Source organism: Narcine bancroftii, chromosome 4 (assembly GCF_036971445.1).
Source record: "Narcine bancroftii isolate sNarBan1 chromosome 4, sNarBan1.hap1, whole genome shotgun sequence".
Lineage (NCBI taxonomy): Eukaryota > Metazoa > Chordata > Chondrichthyes > Torpediniformes > Narcinidae > Narcine > Narcine bancroftii.
Genome location: NC_091472.1, coordinates 207,734,414 through 207,759,611, shown reverse-complemented (window position 1 = coordinate 207,759,611; position 25,198 = coordinate 207,734,414). Strand labels below are relative to the sequence as shown.

The 25,198-nt window shown below is 39.5% G+C and overlaps 1 protein-coding gene across 1 annotated transcript in view; it reads left to right on the top strand.

Moving 5' to 3' along the window:
- LOC138761517 (leucine-rich repeat-containing protein 75B-like) overlaps nucleotides 1-25,198 on the top strand; it is a 111,381-nt gene that overhangs the window by 46,835 nt on the left and 39,348 nt on the right. The window lies entirely within an intron of this gene.

Sequence of the window (25,198 nt, the reverse complement as noted above, 5' to 3'; positions counted from 1 at the left end):
AATCGTTGTTTGCATTTTCCCACGTTATAATTTGTGTGTGTGTGTGTGTGTGTGTTTTTTCCCATGTTATAAATTGTGTGTATGTTTTTCCACATGGTAAATTGTGTGCGTGTTTTCCCAAGTTATAAATTGTGTGTGTGTTTTCCCACATGGTAAATTGTGTGCGTGTGTTTTCCCACATTATAAATCGGTGTTTGCATTTTGCCTCGTTATAATTTGTGTGTGTGTTTTCCCACATAGTTTTTGTGCGTGTGTTTTTGCACATTAAAAATTTGTGTTTATATTTCCCTCGTTATAATTTGTGTGTGTGTGTTTTCCCAAATTTTAAATTGTGTGTGTGCATTATCGCACGTTATTTGTGTGTGTGTGTGTGTGTGTGTGTGTGTGTTTCCACATATATTTTATGCGTGTGTTTTTGCACGTTATAAATTGGTGTTTGTATATTCCCATGTTATAATTTGTGTGTTTTTTGCCATGTTATAAATTTTGTGTGTGTTTTCCCACATATATTTTGTGTGTGTATTTTTGCACATTATAAATTGCTGTTTGTATTTCCCCACATTATGATTTGTGTGTGCGTATTTTTCCACATTATAAATTGTGTGTGTGTGTTTTCCATTGTTATGTATTGTGTGCATTTTCCCACATTAAAATTTGTGTGTGTGAGTTTTCCCAGATTATAATTGTGTGCGTGCATTTTCGCAGGTTATAAATTGTATGTGTTTTCCCATGTTATAAATTGTGTGTATTTTCCGACATTATAATTTGTATGTGTGTATTTTCCGCACATTATAAATTGTGTGTTTGTGCATTTTACCATATTAAAATTTGTGTGTGTGAGTTTTCCCAAATTATAATTGTGTGCGTGCATTTTTGCAGGTTATAAATTGTGTGTATTTTTCTGTTATAATTTGTTTGTGTGTGATTTGCAACATTATAAATTGGTGTTTGTATTTCCCCACATTATAATTTGTGTGTATGTTTTCCCACATTATAATTTGTGTGTGTGTGTTTTCCCACATTATAAATCGTTGTTTGCATTTTCCCACGTTATAATTTGTGTGTGTGTGTGTGTGTGTTTTTTTCCCATGTTATAAATTGTGTGTGTGTTTTTCCACATATATTTTATGCATGTGTTTTTGCACATTATAAATTGGTGTTTGTATATTCTCATGTTATAATTTGTGTGATTTTTGCCATGTTATAAATTGTGTGTGTGTTTTCCCACATATATTTTGTGCGTGTATTTTCCCACATTAAAATTGTGTGTGTGTGTTTTCCCATGTTATAAATTGTGTGTATTTTCCGACATTATGATTTGTATGTGTGTATTTTCCCCACGTTATAAATTATGTGTGTGTGTGTGTGTGTGTGTGTGTGTGTGTGTGTATTTTCCCACATTATCCCCACGTTATAATTTGTGTGTGTGTTTTTTTTGCATGATATAAATTGATGTTTGTATTTTCCCATGTTATTCTTTGTGTGTATTTATCTATGTTATAAATTGTGTGTGTGTGTTTTTCCACAAACATTTTGTGCATGTGTTTTTGCATATTATAAATTGGTTTTTGTATATTCCCAAGTTATAATTTGTATGTGTATTTCCCCACATTAAAAATTATGTTTGTATTTTCCCACATTATAAATTGTGCGCGCGTGTTTTCACACACTATAAATTGTGTGTGCATTTGTGTGTTTTTCACATTATAAATTGTGTATGTATTTTCCCTTGTTATAATTTGTGTATGTGTATTTTCCCCATGTTATAAATTGTGTGCGTGCATTTTAGCACATTGTAGATTGTGTGTGTGTGTATTTTTCTGTGTTATAATTTGTTTGCGTGTGATTTGCAACGTTATAAATTTGTGTTTGTATTTCCCCACATTATAATTTGTGTGTATGTTTTCCCACATTATAATTTGTGTGTGTGTGTTTTCCCACATTATAAATCGTTGTTTGCATTTTCCCACGTTATAATTTGTGTGTGTGTGTGTGTGTGTTTTTTTTCCCATGTTATAAATTGTGTGTGTGTTTTTCCACATGGTAAATTGTGTGCATGTTTTCCCATGTTATAAATTGTGTGTGTGTTTTCCCACATGGTAAATTGTGTGCGTGTGTTTTCCCACATTATAAATCGGTGTTTGGATTTTCCCACGTTATAATTTGTGTGTGTGTTTTCCCACATAGTTTTTGTGTGTGTGTTTTTGCACATTAAAAATTTGTGTTTATATTTCCCTCATTATAATTTGTGTGTGTGTGTGTTTACCCAAATTTTAAATTGTGTGTGTGCATTATCGCACGTTATTTGTGTGTGTGTGTTTCCACATATATTTTATGCGTGTGTTTTTGCACGTTATAAATTGGTGTTTGTATATTCCCATGTTATAATTTGTGTGTTTTTTCCCATGTTATAAATTGTGTGTATTTTCCGACATTATAATTTGTATGTGTGTATTTCCCCACATTATAATTTGTGTGTATGTTTTCCCACATTATAATTTGTGTGTGTGTGTTTTCCCACATTATAAATCGTTGTTTGCATTTTCCCACGTTATAATTTGTGTGTGTGTGTGTGTGTGTTTTTTCCCATGTTATAAATTGTGTGTATGTTTTTCCACATGGTAAATTGTGTGCGTGTTTTCCCAAGTTATAAATTGTGTGTGTGTTTTCCCACATGGTAAATTGTGTGCGTGTGTTTTCCCACATTATAAATCGGTGTTTGCATTTTGCCACGTTATAATTTGTGTGTGTGTTTTCCCACATAGTTTTTGTGCGTGTGTTTTTGCACATTAAAAATTTGTGTTTATATTTCCCTCATTATAATTTGTGTGTGTGTGTTTTCCCAAATTTTAAATTGTGTGTGTGCATTATCGCACGTTATTTGTGTGTGTGTGTGTGTGTGTGTGTGTGTGTGTGTTTCCACATATATTTTATGCGTGTGTTTTTGCACGTTATAAATTGGTGTTTGTATATTCCCATGTTATAATTTGTGTGTTTTTTGCCATGTTATAAATTTTGTGTGTGTTTTCCCACATATATTTTGTGTGTGTATTTTTGCACATTATAAATTGCTGTTTGTATTTCCCCACATTATGATTTGTGTGTGCGTATTTTTCCACATTATAAATTGTGTGTGTGTGTTTTCCATTGTTATGTATTGTGTGCATTTTCCCACATTAAAATTTGTGTGTGTGAGTTTTCCCAGATTATAATTGTGTGCGTGCATTTTCGCAGGTTATAAATTGTGTGTGTTTTCCCATGTTATAAATTGTGTGTATTTTCCGACATTATAATTTGTATGTGTGTATTTTCCGCACATTATAAATTGTGTGTTTGTGCATTTTACCATATTAAAATTTGTGTGTGTGAGTTTTCCCAAATTATAATTGTGTGCGTGCATTTTTGCAGGTTATAAATTGTGTGTATTTTTCTGTTATAATTTGTTTGTGTGTGATTTGCAACATTATAAATTGGTGTTTGTATTTCCCCACATTATAATTTGTGTGTATGTTTTCCCACATTATAATTTGTGTGTGTGTGTTTTCCCACATTATAAATCGTTGTTTGCATTTTCCCACGTTATAATTTGTGTGTGTGTGTGTGTGTGTTTTTTTCCCATGTTATAAATTGTGTGTGTGTTTTTCCACATATATTTTATGCATGTGTTTTTGCACATTATAAATTGGTGTTTGTATATTCTCATGTTATAATTTGTGTGATTTTTGCCATGTTATAAATTGTGTGTGTGTTTTCCCACATATATTTTGTGTGTGTATTTTTGCACATTATAAATTGTGTGTGTGTGTTTTCCATTGTTATAAATTGTGTGTATTTTCCCACGTTATAATTTGTGTGTATTTTCCGACATTATAATTTGTATGTGTGTATTTTCCGCACATTATAAATTGTGTGTGTTTGTGTGCACTTTCCCACATTATAATTTGTGTGTGTGAGTTTTCCCAAATTATAATTGTGTGCGTGCATTTTCGCAGGTTATAAATTGTGTGTATTTTCCCACGTTATAATGTGTGTGTGTGTGTGTGTGTGTGTTTTCCATTGTTATAAATTGTGTGTATTTTCCCACGTTATAATTTGTGTGTGTGTTTGTGTGTTTTCCCACATATATTTTGTGCGTGTATTTTCCCACATTAAAATTGTGTGTGTGTGTTTTCCCATGTTATAAATTGTGTGTATTTTCCGACATTATGATTTGTATGTGTGTATTTTCCCCACGTTATAAATTATGTTTGTGTGTGTGTGTGTGTGTGTGTGTGTATTTTCCCACATTATCCCCACGTTATAATTTGTGTGTGTGTTTTTTTTGCATGATATAAATTGATGTTTGTATTTTCCCATGTTATTCTTTGTGTGTATTTATCTATGTTATAAATTGTGTGTGTGTGTTTTTCCACAAACATTTTGTGCATGTGTTTTTGCATATTATAAATTGGTTTTTGTATATTCCCAAGTTATAATTTGTATGTGTATTTCCCCACATTAAAAATTATGTTTGTATTTTCCCACATTATAAATTGTGCGCGCGTGTTTTCACACACTATAAATTGTGTGTGCATTTGTGTGTTTTTCACATTATAAATTGTGTGTGTATTTTCCCTTGTTATAATTTGTGTATGTGTATTTTCCCCATGTTATAAATTGTGTGTGTGCATTTTAGCACATTGTAGATTGTGTGTGTGTGTATTTTTCTGTGTTATAATTTGTTTGCGTGTGATTTGCAACATTATAAATTTGTGTTTGTATTTCCCCACATTATAATTTGTGTGTGTGTGTTTTCCCACATTATAAATCGTTGTTTGCATTTTCCCACGTTATAATTTGTGTGTGTGTGTGTGTGTGTGCGTTGTTTACCCATGTTATAAATTGTGTGTGTGTGTTTCCACATGGTAAATTGTGTGCGTGTTTTCCCATGTTATAAATTGTGTGTGTGCATTTTAGCACATTGTAGATTGTGTGTGTGTGTATTTTTCTGTGTTATAATTTGTTTGCGTGTGATTTGCAACATTATAAATTTGTGTTTGTATTTCCCCACATTATAATTTGTGTGTGTGTGTTTTCCCACATTATAAATCGTTGTTTGCATTTTCCCACGTTATAATTTGTGTGTGTGTGTGTGTGTGTGCGTTGTTTTCCCATGTTATAAATTGTGTGTGTGTGTTTCCACATGGTAAATTGTGTGCGTGTTTTCCCATGTTATAAATTGTGTGTGTGTTTTCCCACATGGTAAATTGTGTGCGTGTGTTTTCCCACATTATAAATCGGTGTTTGGATTTTCCCACGTTATAATTTGTGTGTGTGTTTTCCCACATAGTTTTTGTGCGTGTGTTTTTGCACATTAAAAATTTGTGTTTATATTTCCCTCGTTATAATTTGTGTGTGTGTGTGTTTTCCCAAATTTTAAATTGTGTGTGTGCATTATCGCACGTTATTTGTGTGTGTGTGTTTCCACATATATTTTATGCGTGTGTTTTTGCACGTTATAAATTGGTGTTTGTATATTCCCATGTTATAATTTGTGTGTTTTTTGCCATGTTATAAATTTTGTGTGTGTTTTCCCACATATATTTTGTGTGTGTATTTTTGCACATTATAAATTGCTGTTTGTATTTCTCCACATTATGATTTGTGTGTGCGTATTTTTCCACATTATAAATTGTGTGTGTGTGTTTTCCATTGTTATGTATTGTGTGCATTTTCCCACATTAAAATTTGTGTGTGTGAGTTTTCCCAGATTATAATTGTGTGCGTGCATTTTCGCAGGTTATAAATTGTGTGTGTTTTCCCATGTTATAAATTGTGTGTATTTTCCGACATTATAATTTGTATGTGTGTATTTTCCGCACATTATAAATTGTGTGTGTGTGCATTTTCCCACGTTAAAATTTGTGTGTGTGAGTTTTCCCAGATTATAATTGTGTGCGTGCATTTTCGCAGGTTATAAATTGTGTGTGTTTTCCCATGTTATAAATCGTGTGTATTTTCCGACATTATAATTTGTATGTGTGTATTTTCCGCACATTATAAATTGTGTGTGTGTGTGTGTGCATTTTCCCACATTAAAATTTGTGTGTGTGAGTTTTCCCAAATTATAATTGTGTGCGTGCATTTTTGCAGGTTATAAATTGTGTGTATTTTTCTGTTATAATTTGTTTGTGTGTGATTTGCAACATTATAAATTGGTGTTTGTATTTCCCCACATTATAATTTGTGTGTATGTTTTCCCACATTATAATTTGTGTGTGTGTGTGTTTTCCCACATTATAAATCGTTGTTTGCATTTTCCCACGTTATAATTTGTTTGTGTGTGTGTTTTTTTCCCATGTTATAAATTGTGTGAGTGTTTTTCCACATATATTTTATGCATGTGTTTTTGCACGTTATAAATTGGTGTTTGTATATTCTCATGTTATAATTTGTGTGTTTTTTGCCATGTTATAAATTGTGTGTGTGTTTTCCCACATATATTTTGTGTGTGTATTTTTGCACATTATAAATTGTGTGTGTGTGTTTTCCATTGTTATAAATTGTGTGTATTTTCCCACGTTATAATTTGTGTGTATTTTCCGACATTATAATTTGTATGTGTGTATTTTCCGCACATTATAAATTGTGTGTGTTTGTGTGCATTTTCCCACATTATAATTTGTGTGTGTGAGTTTTCCCAAATTATAATTGTGTGCGTGCATTTTCGCAGGTTATAAATTGTGTGTATTTTCCCACGTTATAATTTGTGTGTGTGTGTGTGTGTGTGTGTGTGTGTTTTCCATTGTTATAAATTGTGTGTATTTTCCCACGTTATAATTTGTGTGTGTGTTTGTGTGTTTTCCCACATATATTTTGTGCGTGTATTTTCCCACATTAAAATTGTGTGTGTGTTTTCCCATGTTATAAATTGTGTGTATTTTCCGACATTATAATTTGTTTGTGTGTATTTTCCCCACGTTATAAATTATGTTTGTGTGTGTGTGTGTGTGTGTGTGTGTGTGTGTGTGTGTGTGTGTGTGTGTGTGTGTGTGTATTTTCCCACATTATAATTTGTGTGTGTGAGTTTTCTCAAATTATAATTGTGTGCGTGCATTTTCGCAGGTTATAAATTGTGTGTATTTTTCCATGTTATAATTTGTGTGCATGTGTTTTCCCATGTTATAAATCTGTGTTTGTATTTTTCCATGTTATAAATTGTGTGCTTGTGTTTTCGCATGTTATAAATTTTGTTTGTGTGTGTGTGTATTTTCCAACATTATAATTTGTGTGCGTGTGTTTTCCCAAATTATAAATTGTGTGTGTGCATTATCGCACATTATAGATTTTGTGTGTGTGTGTTTGTTTGTGTTTTTCCACATATATTTTATGCGTGTGTTTTTGCATGTTATAAATTGGTTTTGTATTTTCCCATGTTATAAATTGTGTCTCTGTGTTTTCCCACATGGTAAATTGTGTGCATGTGTTTTCCCACATTATAAATCGGTGTTTGCATTTTCCCACGTTATAATTCGTGTGTGTGTTTTCCCACATAATTTTTTGTGCGTGTGTTTTTGCACATTAAAAATTTGTGTTTGTATTTCCCTCATTATAATTTGTGTGTGTGTTTTCCCAAATTATAAATTGTGTGTGTGCATTATCACACGTTTTAGATTTTGTGTGTTTGTGTGTGGTGTGTGTGCATGTGTGTGTGTGTGTGTGTGTGTGTGTGTGTGTGTGTGTGTGTGTTTTCCCATGTTATAATTTGTGTGTGTGAGTTTTCACAAATTATAATTGTGTGTGCATTTTGCATGGTATAAATTGTGTGTATATGTGTGTATTTTTCCATGTTATAATTTGTTTGTGTGTATTTTCCCACATTATCCCCACGTTATAATTTGTGTGTGTGTGCTTTTGCATGATATAGATTGATGTTTGTTTTTTCCCATGTTATTCTTTGTGTGTATTTTCCTATGTTATAAATTGTGTGTGTGTGTTTTTCCACAAATATTTTGTGCACGTGTTTTTCATATTATAAATTGGTTTTTGTATATTCCCAAGTTATAATTTGTATGTGTATTTCCCCACATTAAAAATTATGTTTGTATTTTCCCACATTATAAATTGAGCGCGCGTGTTTTCACACACTATAAATTGTGTGTGCATTTGTGTGTTTTTCACATTATAAATTGTGTGTGTGTGTTTTCCCACATTATAAATTGTGTGTGTATTTTCCCTTGTTATAATTTGTGTATGTGTATTTTCCCCATGTTATAAATTGTGTGTGTGCATTTTAGCACATTGTAGATTGTGTGTGTGTTTATTTTTCTGTGTCATAATTTGTTTGCGTGTGATTTGCAACGTTATAAATTTGTGTTTGTATTTCCCCACATTATAATTTGTGTGTATGTTTTCCCACATTATAATTTGTGTGTGTGTGTTTTCCCACATTATAAATCGTTGTTTGCATTTTCCCACGTTATAATTCGTGTGTGTGTGTGTGTGTGTGTTTTTTTCCCATGTTATAAATTGTGTGTGTGTTTTTCCACATGGTAAATTGTGTGCGTGTTTTCCCATGTTATAAATTGTGTGTCTGTTTTCCCACATGGTAAATTGTGTGCGTGTGTTTTCCCACATTATAAATCGGTGTTTGCATTTTCCCACGTTATAATTTGTGTGTGTATATTTTCCCACATTATAATTTGTGTTTGTGTGTTTTCCCACGTTATAAATCGTTGTTTGCATTTTCCCACGTTATAATTTGTGTGTGTGTGTGTGTGTGTGTGTGTGTGTGCGTGTGTGTATGTGTGTGTTTTTTTTCCCATGTTATAAATTGTTTGTGTGTTTTTCAACATATATTTTATGCGTGTGTTTTTGCACGTTATAAATTGGTGTTTATATTTTCCCCTGTTATAATTTGTGTGTTTTTTGCCATGTTATAAATTGTGTGTGTTTTCCCACATATATTTTGTGTGTGTACTTTTGCACATTATAAATTGGTGTTTGTATTTCCCCACATTATAACTTGTGTGTGTGTATTTTTCCACATTATAAATTGTGTGTGTGTGTTTTCCATTGTTATAAATTGTGTGTATTTTCCGACATTATAATTTGTATGTGTGTATTTTCCCCACATAAATTGTGTGTGTGTGTGCATTTTCCCACATTATAATTTGTGAGTGTATTTTCGCAGGTTATAAATTGTGTGCGTGTGTTTTCCCACATTATAAATCGATGTTTGCATTTTCCCACGTTATAATTTGTGTGTGTTTTCCCACATAATTTTTGTGCGTGTGTTTTTGCACATTAAAAATTTGTGTTTGTATTTCCCTCGTTATAATTTGTGTGTGTGTTTTCCCAAATTATAAATTGTGTGTGTGCATTATCGCACGTTATAGATTTTGTGTGTGTGTGTGTGTGTGTGTGTGTGTGTGTTTGTGTATTTTTCCATGTTATAATTTGTGTGTGTATTTTCCCACGTTATAGATTGGTGTTTGTATTTCCCCACATTATAATTTGTGTGTGTATTTTCCCACGTTATAAATTATGTGTGTTTTCACACATTATAAATTGTGTGCGTGTGACACACTATAAATTGTGTATGTGTGTGTGTGTGTTTGTGTATATTTCCACATTATAATTTGTGTGTGTATTTTCCAACGTTATAAATTATGTGTGTTTTCATACATTATAAATTGTGTGCGTGTGACACACTATAAATTGTGTGTGTGTGTGTGTTTGTGTATGTTTCCACATTATAATTTGTGTGTGTATTTTCCCACGTTATAAATAGTGTGATTGATTTCCCAGATTACAAATTGTGTGTGTGTGCTTTGCACATTATAAATTTTGTGTGTGAGTGTATTTTTCCAAGTTATAATTAGTGTGCGTGTGGTTTCCCACTTTATAAACTTTTTCCCAAGTTATAATTTGTGTGTGTGTATTTTTCCACTTTATAAATTGTGTGTGGTTTTGCACTTTATAAATTGTGTGTGTTGTGTGTTTGTGTATTTTCACATGTTATAATTTGTGTGTGTGTGTGTTTTCCGAAATTGTAAATTGTGTGCGTGCATTTTCACACTTTATAAATTGTTGGTGTCTGCATTTTCCCACATTATAATTTGTGTGTGTGAGTTTTCCCATGTTATAAATTGAGTGTGTGTGTATTTTTCCATGTTATAATTTGTGTGTGTGTATTTTCCCACGTTATAAATTGTTTGTGTTTTCCCAGATTATAAATTATGTGCATGTGTTTTGCACGCTATAAATTGTGTGTGTGTCTTTTTCTAAGGTATAAATTGTGCATGTGTTTTCCCACGTTATAAATTAATGTTTGAATATTCTCACGTAATAATTTGTGTGTGTATTTTCAAACATTATAAATTGTGTGTGTGTGTTTTCCCATGATATATTTTCCCATGTTATGATTTGGTTTTTCATTTTCACACATTATAAGTTGTGTGTGTTATTTTCTTCATTATAAATTGTGTGTGTATTTTCCCAAATTATAAATCACGTGCATATGTTTTAGCACTGTATAAATTGTGCGTGTGCATGTGTATATTCCCGTTATAATTTGTGTGTGTATTTTCCCATGTTATAAATTGTGTGCGTTTCCCCACTTTATAAAATATGTGCCTGTGTTTTTCCACGCTATAAATTGAGCGCGTTTGTATTTCCCCACATTATAAGTTGTGTGTGTGTATTTTCCCACGTTATAAATTGTGGGTGTGTTTTTGCATGTTATAAATTGTGTGTGTGTGTGTATTTTCCCACATTATAATTTGTTTGTGTGTAATTTTGAACATTATGAATTGTGTGTGTGTTTTTGTACGTCATAAATTGTGTGTGTGTGAGTGTATTTTCCCACATTATAATTTGTGTGCATGTTTTCCCACGATATAAATTGATGTTTGTATTTTCTCCCATTATGACTTGTGTGTGTTATTTCCTTCATTATAAATTGTGTGTGTATTTTCCCCCGTTATAATTTGTGTGCATGTGTTTTCCTATTTTATAAATTGATGTTTGTATTTTCCCACGTTATAATTATTGTGTACATTTTGCCACATTATAAATTGTGTGTGTGTGTTTTCACAAATTATAAATTGTGTGTGTGCATTTTCGCACATTATAAAATGTGTGTGTGTGTATTTTCCCATGTTATAAATTGTGTGCGTATTTTCCCTCATTATAAATTGTTTGCGTGTGTTTTCGCACACTATAAATTGTGTGTCTGTGTGTGTGTATTTTCCCACATTTTAATTTGTGTGTGTATTTTCAAACGTAATAAATTGTGTGCCTGTGTTTTCCCACGTTATAAATTGGTGTTTGTATTTTCCCACATTAAAATTTATGTTTGCGTTTTCGCATGTTATAAATTGTGTGTCTGTGTGTGTTTACCCACATAATAAATTGTGTGCATTTGTTTTCCCATGATCTAAACTGATGTTTGTATTTTCCCTGTTATAATTTGTGTGCGTTATTTCCTTCATTATAAATTGTGTTTGTGTGTGTGTGTGTGTGTATATTCCCACATTAAATTTGTGTGTGTGTTTCCCCACTTTATAAAATGTGTGCGTGTATATTTTCCCATGTTACAATTTGTGTGCATGTGTTTTCTCATGTTATACATTGGTGTTTGTATTTTCCCATGTTATAAATTGTGTGGGTGTGTTTTTACACATTATATATTGTGTGTGTGTGTGTGTATTTTCCCACATTATAAATTGTGTGTGTGTGTATTTTTTCCCATGTTATAATTTGTGTGTGTATTTTCCCACGTTATAACTGTGTGTATTTTCCCATGTTATATATTGTGTGTGTATTTTTCAACGTTATGAATTTTTGAACGTGATAAATTGTGTGTGTGTGAGTGTATTTTCCCTCATTATAATTTGTGTGTGTGTGTTTTCCCACATTATAATTTGTGTGTGTTTTTGCACATTATAAATTGTGTGTGTGTGTTTTCCCACATAATAAATTGTGTCCATGTGTTTTCCCACGATATAAATTGTGTGTGTATTTTTCCATGTTATAATTTGTGTGTGTATTTTCCCACGTTATACATTGTGTGTGTGTGTGTATTTTTCCATGTTATAATTTGTGTGTGTGTGTTTTCCCAAATTGTAAATTGTGTGCGTGCATTTTCACACTTTATAAATTGTTGGTGTCTGTATTTTCCCACGTTATAATTTGTGTGCACGTGTTTTCCAATTTTATAAATTGGTGTTTGTATTTTCCCACATTATGCTTTGTGTGTGTGTATTTTCCCACGTTATACATTGTGTGTGTGTATTTTTCCATGTTATAATTTGTCTGAATGTGTTTTCCCAGATTATAAATTGTGTGTGTGTATTTTTCCCACATTATAATTTGTGTGCGTGTGTTTTCCCGTTTTATAAATTGGTGTGTCTATTTTCCCACATTATAATTTGTGTGTTTTCCCATGTTAGAAGTTGTGTGCATGTTTTCTTTCATCTTACTAGTTTATACCAGGTCTTAATCTGAAATACTAATTCAATTTCACATTCTTGTGTTTATGCTGGTCTGTTCCTTATTTAAATTTGAACCATCTGTGGTCTTTAAATATCCCATTGTATTTCCATTTCGATATTGATCACCAGTGAGTAACGCATCCTACAGGGGCTTCTTTTGTAATGCTTGGAAGTTCCCCTTTGTACCTTCTAGTTTGATATGCAGCTTATCCAAATAACTTAGCAGGGTTAGTTTCTGTATCCCCTGGAGAAAAGTTTAATTTCAGGAACTTTAAAGAAATATACCACACAGCTTTCAATCGATCATTATTAGCTTCACTTCACAAGCAAGGTCTGGGTCAACATGCCAGACATGTAATTGGGATTCCAAAAGTACTTTCTTTTTATTATCTCATTGTGGCAATTTTTAGCTGCAGCTTTTTCCAAAATCAATTGCTCTGTCTCTGCTCAATTGCTTGTGTTCTAAGAACATCCTCCTGCTAACCATGCCTATTCACACATTGCCTTGACCAGAGAACCATTTTAACTGTCAAGTGGTCATCTTTACCCTGCTTTGGTTGCAGACACCACATTGGCTGTACCCGGGTTCCCCCATCGCTTTTGTCCATAGCATGTCCCATTTCCCCAGCTTGATTTTCTAAACATTTCTCAGACGGTTTTCTTCTGTATCACTCTGAGTAAAATTCCCTGACTACACTCTTCCTTGGGGTAACAGGCAGTCATTTCCAAATTGTTTTTCAGATGATATGATTGTTACCAGTCTCTGAGTTAAAGTATGAAATTTCTTGGACTGGTCATGGTCGTTTCCAAATCTGAGTGAAATTAGTCGGCCTAACAACGCAGTTGTTTCCAAATCTGACCGTTACCACAACGGTTCTCAAAAATTCACCGCAGGCTTTACATCCGACAATAAGCACAACTCTTTTCTTTATTCCTCATACCTTAGCTTGTTCGCTGTTGTTCACTCTCTGGTGCTGTCTGGATCCCACCAGGAACCAGATCAACCTCATATGAGGGACCACATTGCTCCCGGGAGTTGGCCATGGAGTTTGGACTCAAGGGTCTCTAAGGTGCACTTCAACTCCGTCCAAAGTCTCGCTTTCCTTGTGGCCTCTTACTTCATTTGAAGCCTCCTTCCCAGTGAGAAAACCATCAACTACGACAACTCCAGACCCAGTCGCTGGTGCTGGAAAGGTGTTGCGCTGACCACTATACTACCCAATTCAGAAGAGAGGGATTCCGATTCCAGGGACATTGGAACTGGTCCTGGGAAGGTGGGACCAGGACAAACTGGACCAGATCCGCATCCGGGCAGGACCAGGATCAATGTCCTGGCAAGTTGTTTGCTGGTGGTGTTATGGAAGTGTGATAGTCTGACCCAGCTGTCAAGAACAGAACCATGCAAAACACATTTATTCAGTCTCACTAGCGGGAATGAGGGATATTGATGTCAGGTCGACCACGTCACCCTTGTCAATATCAAACCTCATTCAAAGACCACAGGGAAACAGTAACATAGTTAAGGCATTTTCTGGCAGCATATCTCTCACAAGTTCATGACCGTTTCTGTTTGGAATGTGTTTGAAGAATAGTATGACACTTCCTTGCTAACATCAAACATTGTCTTTCTTTAATTGATGGTCATCTGTCTGCCATTCATGTGCCCAGTCAATATTTGTTGGAAATTCGTACCTTACAAACAGGTGACCTCCTATTGCCTCAAATACACTTGTCACATCCGTGCCTGATGCATATGGGTTTTGAGATTTAATTAACACGTGTAAATCAGACGATTCGGGAATTAATTAAGTTCTTAAGATTCACAAAGGAGAGGAAAAGTCAGATTGAGATTGGTGGTGAACGGGAGACATTATTGGAGCCTCCCGTGGAGTGTGGGGCCTACGCCCTTTCACGTGCTCTCTGTGGTAAATCACAGAATTCTGTGGACTCTGCGGGTGGAGTAAAAATACATAAAGCTGGAGAGACTCAGCAGGTCAAACTGTGTCCTTCATGTAGCAAAGGCAGAGAAACAGAACCGACGTTTTGGGCTGTAGCCCCTCATCAAAGTGCGAGAGAATGCCGGCAGGTGTCCAAACGAGAGTGGGGAGGGAGGAGGGAAGGGGTTGGGGGTGGAAAACGCAGGAGATGATAGGCTTGGGGGGGTTGAAAGAACTGGAAGGAATACAAGGTGTCGTTTCCTTGCTCAGAGAAAACCCTTCAATACAGATTTACAACAGGGGCTTGAATCCATGTTTTAAAATCAACTTTGGAAAAGTGTGGGGGGGAGGGCAGTGGAGCCTATCCCCCCCTGTGAAACCCAGTGACTGAGATCTTTGCTCAAGTGTTTTCACGGCTGGATTTTGACGCTGGGACGTGGAGACTACCAGTCCGATTTACCCGTCGCCTTCAGAAAGAGCCGTGTTCCAAATATAGGAGCTGACAGACGTGAGCCTCAGTGGGGAAGTTGATCATTCAGTGGCAGAGTTTCCAGAGAGAATCCAAGGATTGACAACAATCTGGAAAGGGGTCTGCTTCTCACCTGGAGCTGAACCCGCTGAAATTCTGCAGAAAGAGATGAGAATTTTGTGTAAAATTAGAAAGGGGATGGATAAGATCGAGGCAGGGAAAGCTGTTTCTACTGGTCCATCAGTTCAGAACCAGGAGACACAGCCTCACACTTACGACGGAAATGAGGAGGAACTCATCTCACAGAGAGCAGTGAATCTGAATTCTCTGCCCTAGGAAGCAGTGGATGCTTCCTCATTAAATCCATTTAAAATAGTTTGCAGAAGGGGGAAATTAAGGTGGGCGGGGGGTGGGGGGTGGGGAAGTGACAGGTCAGTGGAGTTGAGTCCACGGCAGATCAGCTGTGATCTTGTTGAATAGTGGAGCAGGCTGGCTGGGCCAGATGGCCGCCTCCTAATCCTCGTTCACATGGCCTTGTGTTTTTGGAAATGGAAGACGCAGGTTAATGCCAGCTGCCTGCAAACTAAGGAGGGTTTTGTATGCATGGACACTGGGAGGGGTTCCACTTGTGAGGGAGGGGGCCAAGCTGATTCTGTGCCCAGTGCTTGGCACCTACTCTGTCAGGGAACCTCAAATTGGGAGTGTGGACATGTTTTAGACTCATCCAAATGGCCTTGGTCCCTCCTTCCCTCTCCATGTCCCCCTCCTTCCCTCTCTCCCTCCTTCTCTCTCTCCCTCCTTCCCTGCTTCTCTCTTTCCCTGCTTCCCTCTCTCCCCTCTCTCTCTTCCTCCTTCCCTCTTCCAATGTTGTGGCTGTTACAGAGACTTGGCAGGAGGAGGGGCAGGACTGATTTATGCAGGGACCAGGATTTGTGTTTTTGAAGGGATAGGATGGGAAGTAGAGAAGCGGGGAGGGAGTAGCGTTACTGGTCAGGGATAGTATAATGGCTGTAGAAAGGGAGGACACTGCAGAGGGAGGGTCCACTAAGTCATTGTGGGTGGATGTCAGAAATAGGAAGGGAGCCATCACTGTGCTTGGAGTGTCTATAGGTGCCAAAATAGCCCTCAGGACACCGAGGAGCAGATAAGCAGGCAGATTTTGGAATGGTGCGGGAAATACAGGGTTGTAGTTATGGGTGATTTCAACTTCTCTAATATTGACTGGCACCTTCTAACTGAAAGAGGGATAGATGGGGATGAATTTGTCAGCTGTGTACAAGAAGGATTCCTGACCAATATGTGGACCGGCCGACGAGAGGAGAGGCCACACTGGATCTGGTTCTGGGGAATGGACCTGGTCAGGTGGAGGACCCCTCCGTGGGGGAACATTTTGGTGAGAAAGATCACAACTCCCTTAACTTCAGCAGAGTTATTGAAAAGGATATAAACAGTCAAACTGGGTTACAGATAGGTTTGTCCCTCTGGGACAAGGAAAAGATGGTTAGAAAAGGGAAACATGGTTGACGAAACAGGTCAGGCAACAAGTCAAGAGGAAGAAAGAAGCAAACATTAGATACAGGAAGCAGGAAACTGGAAGGGCTCATGCGAAATATATGATAGCCAGGAGGGAGCTTAAGAAAGGACTTAGAAGTTGGGGAGGTCCTAAATGAATACCTTGGTTCAGTATTCACAAGAGAAAAGGAACTTGATCAGAATGAGGTTGAAATAGAACAGGCCTGTGGGCTGGACAATGTGGAAATTCAGGAAGAGGAAGTGTTGGAGCTTCATAAACACATCAAGATTTATAAATCCCCAGGGCCGGACATGATACACCCCAGGCTGCTGTGGGAAGTAAGGGAAGAGATAGCTGGGGTAGGAGTGATGAACTTTGAATCCTCTTTGGCCTCAGGAAGTACTGGAGGATTGGAGAATGGCAAATGTGGTCCCCTTGTTTAAAAAAGGTAATGGGGGAATCCAGGGAATTATAAATGGTGAGTCTTACGTCTGTGGTGTGTAAACTATTGGAGAGGATTCTTAAGGATAGGATCTATGAACATTGGGAGAAGTACCATCTACTCAAGGCTTTGTGAAGGGAAGGTCATGCTTCACGAGTCTAATTGAGTTTTTGAGGAGGTAACTGAAGTGCCAGTTAATGAAGAAATCGAATGCTGTGTAGTTAACCAGGAATCAAGGCTTGTATTAGTAGAAACTCAGTAGTACAGTAATGAATGATAATGGGTGCATACACAGTTATAGCCAAGGGGAGTGTCTTTAGTGGTAGAGATAATACATGTCCAATGTCAGTAAACCAGACTAAGCACAGTGAAAGACTGACAGCATTACACAGATTCATCACAGTCTCCCCCCAGCAGAAGTTGGGTTAATATTAAAAAAACAACTTCTAGGATAACTTCCAGGGGAAGCAAGTAATTCTACTGTTTTTTTCTTTGGCTTGGCTTCGCGGACGAAGATTTATGGAGGGGGTAAAAAGTCCACGTCAGCTGCAGGCTCGTTTGTGGCTGACAAGTCCGATGCGGGACAGGCAGACACGATTGCAGCGGTTGCAAGGGAAAATTTGTTGGTTGGGGTTGGGTGTTGGGTTTTTCCTCCTTTGCCTTTTGTCAGTGAGGTGGGCTCTGCGGTCTTCTTCAAAGGAGGTTGCTGCCCGCCAAACTGTGAGGCGCCAAGATGCACGGTTTGAGGCGTTATCAGCCCACTACTACTGTACTGTAAGCATAACACAAAACAGTCAAATAACTGGCATTGAGAATTACTGACATAACCAAAACAAGGCTAGCAACTAAAAGTGCAATCAGAATATAATGAGGTGTTTACGAATAGTGGAGCCTCTTGGGTTGTTTTCGAACATGAGAATACCTCCTTCGGCCTTAGACCTCCTTAGACCTCCAACAGGTCTAAGTTTTGCAGGAGTGACGACCTTGGAAACTGGTGGTGTTGAAAGCAAACATACGTTCATGAGGTGTTTGATTTGTTGCTGTACATAATAGGGACCGAATAGAATGTAGCGCTTCAGCCAGCACGTCCTGCCACCGATTAATAGGGTAACCATGTGTCTTTTACGCAAGGTTAACAGTCTTCCAGACTGTGGTGTTAACCCTTTCGACCTGCCCATTGCCCTGGGTGTTGTAGCTCGTGGTGTAGTTGGTGGCAATCCCCTTGCCTAACAGAGCTTGGTGCAGCTCTGTGCTCATGAATGCTGAGCCTCTGCCTGTATGAATGTAACTGGGAAAACTAAAAATTCTGTCAAGTGCCTTAATGACAGACGTTGTTGAGATGAAAAGAAATTGATGAGGGTAGAGTGGTAGATGTGGTCCACATGGATTTTGACAAGGACCCCATGAGAGACTCATCCAGAAAGTCATGAGGCATGGGATTAGTGAACCTTGGCCATGTGGATAAAAAATTGGCTTGCATGTAGAAAGCAGGGAATAGTAGTGGAAGGGAAGTATCTGCCTGGAGATCAGTGACTAGTGGAGGGGCTGCAGGGATCTGTTCTGGGACCCCCTGCTCATTGTGATTTTTATAAATGACCAGGATGAAGAGGCGGACGGAGGGGTCAGTAAGTTTGAGTATGACACAAAGGTTAGAGGAGTTGTGGATAGAGCTGAAGGTTTGCGAACGTTACAGGAAGATATAGACAGGATATAGAGTTGGACAGAAAGGTGACAGATGGATTTTAATCTGGCTAAGTGTGAGGTGATGCATTTTGGAAGAACAAACCAGAAGGCTGAGAACAGGGTTCATGGTCGGTTACTCAGGAGTGTGGATGAACAGAGGGACCTTGGGGTTCAAATTTATACATCCCTCAAGGTCACCGCGCAGGTTGATAGGATAGTTAAGAAGGCCTGTGGGATCCTGGGATTCATTAATAGGGGGATTGAATTCAGGAGTAGAGAGGTCATGTTACAACTCCACAAATCTCTGGTAAGATCCCACTGAGAGTATTGTGTTCAGTTCTGGTCACCTCATTTTAGGAAGGATGTGGAAGCTATGGAGAGGGGGCAGAGGAGATTTACCAGGATGTTGCCTTGATTGGAAAATAAATCTTATGAGGCAAAGTTAGGAAAGCTGGGACTTTTCTCTTTGGAGCATAGAAGGATGATGGGAGACTAAATAGAGGTCTGCAAGATGATGAGAGGCATAGATAGGGTAGACAGGCAGTACCTGTTTCCCAGGGCATGAATAGCAAATACCAGAGGACAAACAGTAGGTACAAAGTGAAGAGAGGAAAGTTTAGGGGAGACATCAGGGGTAAGTTTTCACAGAGAGTTGTGGGTGTCTGGAATTCCTTGTCAGTCATCGTGGTGGAGCCAGAAACATTAGGAGCATTTAAGAGACTCTTAAACAAGTACATGGATGGAAGAAGAATAGAGGGTTACGGGGTAGGGAAAGTTTAGGACTTTTTTTAAAGAAATATATGGTTTGGCACAATGTCAAGGACTGAAGGGCCTGTATTGTGCTGTAGTGTTCTGTTCCTCTCCTTCCCGCTCTCCCTCCTTCCATATAACCATATAACCATTTACGGAGCGGAAACAGGCCATGTTGGCCTTTCGAGTCCACACCGGTTCACTGATTTTGTGCGCCCTCTTCAGGCATTGGTGATTTTAAGTGTAGTGTATCTTTGAGAATTTTAACATCTATCCATAGGTACTCTGTACTTTGGATGTGAAATATATTAAAATATTCAAAAACATTGGCTCTGTGGGACCCTCTATCATCGTTCTCTTCTCCTCCTTACCTCTCCCTCCCTGTCCATCCTTTCTCCCTCCTTCCCTCTCTCCAGCATTCTCTTCTCCTCCTCCTTCCCTCTCCTTCCCTCCTTTCCTCTCTCCTCTCAGTCCATCCTCTCTCCCTCCTTCCCTTTCATTCCATCTCCCTCCTTCCCTCTTTCTCCCCCTTCTCTGTCCCCTCCTTCCTTTCCCCTACTTCCTATCCCTATCCTCCTCCTTCCCTTCCACTAACTACCTCCCCCCTCTCTTTTAGCCCCCTCCCACCTCCCTTCTCCCACCCCATCTCCCTCTTCCCCATCTGCCTTTCCCCCTTATTGCCTTCCCTTCCCCATCCCTCTCCTGTCTCCCCTTTCCCCTCAATTCCCTCCCCCTGGCATCCCTCCCTCTCCCTCCCCATCCTCCTTATCCCCATTTCAACTCTCTCTCCCCCCCCTCTCTCTCTCTCACCCCCCCCCCCCCTCCATGCCCCCTCTCCTCCTTAGGAGGGATTGGTCAAGACCTTTGCACTGACCATGGAAGGTAAAGGAACTGGACATTAGAGTCCCCTTGAAATCTCCCCTTACCTTAAACCCATGCCCTCTCATTTCAACTCCCGTACCCCGGGGAAAAGCTTGGGATTATGCCTGCCCCCCGGGATTTGATAAATTTCTGTAAGATTCCCACCCACCCATTGTGAGAATTGGTCCCTCCAGGGAGAAAAGGCCCAGCCGATCTAGCCTTTCCTTGTACTTCAGGGCGGGCAGAGGGTCAGCGGTGATGAATGTTGAGGATTTTCGTCCTCAGTGAGCTGTGAACAACCTGTGGCTGAAGCCGAGGAGAGCAGGTGTTTACACTCAGGTATTTGTCAGAGAGCTGCCTTGGTAAAGGATGGTGGACGTGGAGAAGGTCTCCCTCCTCTGCTCCCTTCCCAACCCCTCGTCCTTTGTCTTTTTTCTCCCCTCTCCACCCCAACCCCAGCCCTCCCCTTATCTGCTCCATCTTACCTTTGGCCTACCCACAGCCTTTACAGCCACACGGACCCCTGTTCGATCCACCGGTCGCTTGAACTCCAGATCCAAACCTCCGACATGATCAGGAAGCCTTCAGCGCCCAAGGACCCTTCAGGAGCCCTTCTGCCTTCAGCACTCTCTCGAATCCTGGCTCCAATACCTGGGGTTTCCATGGGCCCGTCTCCCACAGCTCACAGCCCGTGCGGTCCCCCCCCCCCCCGACCATAAGTCGCCCACACCCTGTGTGGGTCCCTCAGCCCCTCAGTGTTTTGCTGTCATGGTCACATCTGTAGGATCATCTCCTCTGCTTCTGATCCTCTCCTCAGAATACTCCTCCCTTCCTCTTCACCTCTCCCTCTCTCTCCCTTCCTCTACATCTCTCTTTCATCTCACCCTCCAACCATCTCTTTCACTTTCCATCTCTGTCCTCATCCTCTTGCCTCACCCTTGTCCACTTTCCTCCCTCCCCTCCCCTCCCCTCTCATACTGCTGACGTCGTGTGTGAAGGGAGAAGGGAGGCTGCATTACTCTCCAGGACTCTGGAATAACCCTCACATGTGGGAAGCCCTGAGTCTGGGAGTTGGGAGGTTATGGTGAATTTTTTTTTAGTCGTACGTCACAACAGGTCCATTCAGCCCACAAGCCCATGCCGCCCAATTACAATCCCCAGCACACTTTGAAGGGTGGGAGGAAACCAGAGCACCTGGAGGAAACCCACACAGACACGGAGAATGTACAAACCCCTTACAAGGATTCGAACGGGCAGTAAAGGACCAGCCGATCTCGCCTCTCCTCATAGATCAGGGTGGGCAGGGGTGTCTTAGATGAGGGACAAAGGTCTGCCGTTGGCGGTGATGAACAAGGAGAAGGTCCTCCCATACAGTGCTGGCGCTGTAACAGCGTTGCACTAATACTACGCTAACCTTGCTGCCTGTTGTACAAGACTTTGGTGAGGCCACATTTGGAGTACTGTGTGCAGTTTTGGTCACTGAACTATTAAGACAGAAAGAATGCAGAGAAGATTGACAAGGATGTTGCTGGGACTCCAGGAACTGAGTTACAGGGAGAGGTTAAACAGGTTAGGACTTTATTCCCTGGAGTGTCAGAACTAGGGGACAAGGGTATAACATTAACATTAAAACATTAATGTTACTGTACAGGCCCTGTGGCCCTCCATGTTATGTCAAACCATATAAAAGTGCTAAAATCTCCCTACCCTATAATCCTTTCGTCCATGTGCCAATCTAATCGCCTTTTAAAGGCCCCTAATGTTTAATCCTCTACCACCACTCCTGGCAAGGCCTCAACAACTCTCTGTGTAAAATAACCTACCCCCGATGTCTCCCCAACACTTCCCTTCCTTAATCTTATACATGTGTCCTCTACAGGAAACTGTATTGACTGTCCAACTGTGGTGCACTGTTGGACAGAATCAGACACACACAAGGTAAAGACTGAACAACAGGCTTTAATCCACAAAAACTTCCATAGAGACAGGCTGGCTATGGCTGCAGCAACTCAGTGTGAAGCCTCGGGAGGCTGGCACAGGCTTATATCCCAGAGGGTGATTGACACCCGACTGGGTGGGACTTGATCCATTCAGGCCGACTGATTGGCAGCTGGCAAGGTGTTGTCCTGTCCCCTTACACTCCTGCAGGTACAGAGGTTGCCTCCTGCAGTAGGCTGGTGGTGTACCACCACACCAACCTATCTCTTTCATAATTTTGTAGGCCTTGATCAAGACCCCTCTCATCCTTCTACATTCCAAAGAGAAATGTCTCAGCTTTGCCAAACTTGCCTCATAAAACATGCCCTCTGGAGGAGTCACGTGATGGAGTAGTGGCCGGTCGGGGAACTCCAGCCCCCTCTGGAAAAGTTTAAAAAAAACAAAGAAAACACAAAGGCACAAACACAAAAATGAAAATAAAGTGAAAGTAAAGGTGGGAAGAAAATGGCAGCGAAGAAAGAAAAGTCGAAAGCAACGGGAAGAAGAGAAGAAGAAAGGACGTCGGAAGAAGAAGGTGAAGGCCTTACCTGTCCGAGGAGGCCCGCCGCGGAGAGAGAAGCCGGCTCCCTAAGGTCAGTCGAAGTCCCGAGCTCGGGACTACAAAAATGGCTCGCGGAGCCAAGCAAAAGTGCGCAACCGCGCATGCGCGAGGAGTCACGCATGCGCGATGCACATGACAAAAAAAACACTGACGGGAGGGGGGACCAGCTGAGGAGTCGATCTCCACAGCTGAGAATGACAGCTACAGCACAACAAGAAGAAGAGAACATAGAAAACAATGAGAACAAGAAAGAAGAGAGTAAAAAGAAAAAGAAACAACAGATGACCAACCCAGAGGAAGAAGAAGAAGAACATAGAGAAATGGAAGAAGAAGGGAAAGGCAAGACAATGGATATATTTTTTTTAAAGAATATATGGAATCAGTAAAAGAATGGCAATCACAAGAATTTAGTGAAATAAAAAGAAGAATTAAAAGTACAGAAGAAAAAATGAATAGATTAGAGATGGTCATGTCAGATATAGGAAAAAGAGTGGACAAGGTGGAAGAATGAGAAACAGCCGTAGAAATGGTAGAGGACTTAAAAAGAAATTAGAAGAATCTAATAAAAAAGTTAAAGAGACACAAGAGCTGTTAGCTCAGAAGATAGATATAATGGAAAATTATAATAGAAGAAATAATATAAAGATAGTGGGCCTTAAGGAAGATGAAGAAGGCAAGAATATGAGAATTTATAAAAGATTGGATCCCCAGGGTCCTAGGAAGACCAGAATTACAGGAAGAAATGGAAATAGAAAGGGCACATAGAACATTAGCCCCGAAACCACAGCCACAACAAAAACCAAGATCCATTTTAGTAAAATTCCTAAGATATACAACAAGAGAAAATATATTGGAGAAAGCAATGAAGAAAATAAGAGAAGACAAAAAGCCACTGGAATACAAAGGTCAAAAAATTTTTTTCTATCCAGACATAAGTTTTGAACTCCTGAAGAAGATAAAACATGCCCTCCAATTCAGGCAACATATAAAGCTGCCACATGACTTCTCTACTCTTATACACAATCCCCCATTAATGAAGACCAGAATCCCATTGACTTTTTAACTCTCCTATCAACCTGAGCATCTACGTTGAGAGATGTATGGACATGAACCCCAAGATCCCTCTGTTCGTCCACACTTTTAATTAACCGACCGTTAACCCTATACTCAGCTTTTCAATTTGTCCTGCCAAAATGCATCACCTCACATTTGTCCTGATTGAACTCCATTTGCCATTTTTCTGCCCAACACTGCATTCGGTCCATTGCAACCTCTGACAACCTTCAGCTCCATCTACAATTCCTCCAATCTTTGTGTATTCCGCAAATTTACCCAAACTTCTGTATCATCATCTAGATCATTTATAAAAGTCGCGAAGAGCAAGGGCCCTCCACTTGTCACTGCCCTCCATGCAGAGAACCTCCTTTCCACCACTGCGCTCTGTCTTGTTGCTGCAACCCAATTTTTTAATCCAGATACCCAAGGTTCCCCGATCCCCACCTCCTGACCTTCTGGATGAGTCTCTCGTGGTGGACCTTATCAAACACCTTACTGAAATTCACATAGACCACATCTACGCCTGACCCTCATCAATTTCTTTCGTCACCTCCTCAAAGAACTCAATTAGGCTTGTGAGGCCCGACCTTTCTTTACAAAGCTATGCTGACTATCCTTGAGTAAATTCTACCTCTCTAAATGCTGATAGATCCAGCATAGACAGAGGAGATGCAAGCAAGCTTTTTCTATTGAGGTTGGCTGAGACAAGAACTAGAGGTCATGGGTTAAGGGTGAAAGGGGAAATATTTAGAGGGAACATGGGGGATCATTTTCACACAAAGTATTGGGAGTGTGGAACAAGCTACTGGCTGAGGTGGTAAATGTGGGCACGATTTTGACACAGTAGAACAATTAGGGCAGGTATATGGATGGGAAGGGTGTGGAGGGCTATAGTCCGGGTGCAGGTGGAGGCACAGACTAGATAGGATGAAAGGTCTGTTCCTGTGCCATCGGTTCTAGAGTGAAGGCTAATTACTGGAGCGCTTGAAATCCAAAACCATAGCGAGAGAGGGTGAGAAGTCATGCACGTATCTTCCCCACAGTTTATTTTTTCAGCCATGCAGCATAGAAACAGCCCCTTGCAGCCCATGACCCCTGATGTACACGTTTTGCCACTAGCCCCCAGAGGAAATTAAAAGGTGAGTGACCTTAAACAATGCTAACTGTTTCTGTTAACTACTTAGTCTGTTAAACAGGTGGTTCATCAAACAGTGAAACCCGAGTTAACGCAAATTGGGATCTAACCCTGCGCTGTCTGCCAGACACCCAGAGAACCTGTCTGTCCCCAGATCTGGGGCTCGGAGCAGGTCAGCGAGGGCTGGAGTGCGGTACCGTGAATCTCTGGCAGCACAGGTCGGCCAGAGACACTGGTCGCAACCAAGAGCCAGGCTGGTGTCGAGGCTTAACTTGTACAGCGGCCAACGGTTCCGCTCCTGCCAGGAGCTGTTGTCGAGATAACGCAGACAGAGCTT